The sequence below is a fragment of the Panthera onca genome, chromosome D3, assembly GCF_046562875.1.
Source record: "Panthera onca isolate mPanOnc1 chromosome D3, mPanOnc1 haplotype 2, whole genome shotgun sequence".
Lineage (NCBI taxonomy): Eukaryota > Metazoa > Chordata > Mammalia > Carnivora > Felidae > Panthera > Panthera onca.
Window position 1 is genome coordinate 47,608,295 of NC_138350.1, and position 2,152 is coordinate 47,610,446.

At 44.9% G+C, this 2,152-nt stretch overlaps 1 pseudogene; it reads left to right on the forward strand.

Annotated features, from left to right (window-relative positions):
* Positions 1-369: 369 nt before the first annotated feature.
* Positions 370-1,513, forward strand: LOC132664991 (ferritin light chain-like; annotated as a pseudogene).
* Positions 1,514-2,152: the final 639 nt, after the last annotated feature.

The following is a 2,152-nucleotide window of genomic DNA, read 5'->3' on the forward strand; positions in this document are numbered from 1 at the left end:
GATCGTGACCTGGCTGAAGTCGGACACTTAACCGACTGCGCCACCCAGGCGCCCCTTTTTAAATAGTTTTTAAATGACCATATAATACGGAAAGCTTAGGTTTGAGAAGCATTCCCCACATACCGAAAGTTTCTGATCATGTCATTTCTGCATATAACAAATAAACCTTTTTTTTTTTTTTTTTAAAGTAGGCTCTTTGGTGGTGCTTTAATTCATGACCCAGAGATCAAGACCTTAGTTGAGATCAGGATTCTGACGCTTAACCGACTGAGCCTCCCAGGCGCCCCACAAGTAAACTCTTAATAAAAGACATTCTACTAAGTTGCTATCTCTAACCACAGAGGTGAATTCCATCTCCAGGAATTTTGGGTAGAATTGCAAACTAATGAGGACTGAAATCAGCAGTCCCAGGATTTCTATACCATCTTCATTGACTCAGTAAATTTATAACAGAACCTCAGTAACCTTAACTATTAAACATACTTTTGAACTCAACTACCCAGAGAGTATTTTCCATCTGCAGTATCAGCTCTCCTGGTGGAAGCTGACCTTTTACCACTACGACTATTTAAAAAAAAAAAAAAACTTCTTAAAACGTAACTTTAATCCAGGAGCTCCTGGCGTGCACCTGGCGGTCCGGCGGATCTGTCTACAGTGTTTAGCCAGAACAGACCCAGGGACGCCCCTTCTATCAGCCTCCGGCCACCCTCTAACCTCTTTCCGGTCGCAACCTTCTGAGCCATCTCCTCCGCCACCCTCTGCCTCCGGGACCAGCCAACACCCTATTTGGAGCTTAGCTCCTCATAACCGATCAACGATGAACTCCCAGATTCGTCAGAATTATTCCACCGCGGTGGAGGCCCGCCGTCAACCACCTGGTCAACATGCCTCTGCAGGCCTCCTACACCTACCTCTCTCTCGGCTTCTGTTTGAACCAGGACGGCGTTGAGCCGGAGGGCATGAGCCACTTCTTCCGCCGGTTGGCCGAGAAGCGCGAGCGTGCTGTGCTGAGCGTCTCTTGAAAAGGCAAAACCAGCGCGGCGGCGACGCCCTCCTCCAGGACGTGCAGAAGCCACGGGAAGATGAGTGGGTACAACCCCGGACGCCATGGAAGCCACGCTGGTTCTGGAGAAGAACCTGAACCACGCCCGTTTGGGTCTGCATACTCCGGGTTCTGCCCGCGCAGACCCCGATCTCTGTGACTTCCTGGAGTTCCACTTCCTGACTTCCTGGGTGAACAAGGGAAACTCACCGAGAAGATGGCGACCTCCTGGCTCACCTCGGCGGGCTGGCCGCCTCCAGGCTGGGCTGCACGAGTATCTCTTGGAAAAGCTCACCCGCAAGCACAACTAGGAGCCTCTGGAGCCCAGCAACCTTGGTGGGGGCCCACTGGCATCCCCCTTTTGCACGGCTTGTGCCTGAGCTTCTCCCTGCAGCCACTAGGCAGCTTTTTAACCACCTTGGAGCCCTCTCCCAAGCCACAGACCGAATGGAAACAATAAAGGGTTTTGTAGCGAATATATTCATACTAATATATTTACATACATATAAAACTAACCCATCGTATAGAAATATTGATAATGTTCTGTGTTGGTAAAGAAATAAGCACTATTCTACACTGTTCACTGGGAGTAAATTTATGCAAATTTTTGGAAGGCAGTCTGGCAATGTAGATCAGGTAGTTGACCGATACGTGAAACCATCATACACTTTGACCCAATAATCCCTCTTCTAGGAATTGATCTAAGGTAATTACGAACAAAAAGAAGAATACGTAAGATGTTCGTTGTTCTATTGTTTATAATAAAAAAATAGAACCTACTTAAATTCTCATCAATGGGGAATTTGTTCAAATACCATGGAATATTAGGTAGCTATGAAAACAAGCAACACTAATCATATTAAAACACCCCACGATATATTTTGACTGAAAAGTATTAGGTTAAATACCAGAATATTGTGTATAGTATATTATATGTAAATGTAAGTGCCTTATATGTTTATGTATGCATGAAAAGCTATATACCAAACTGTTAATGATTATCTCTAGAAAGAAAGGGTTTTTTGGTGGATTGAGGGGATGGTTACTTTTGATTTTTCTTCTTATACTACATTATTTGATTTATAAAGAATACGTATTACTTTCATTTTT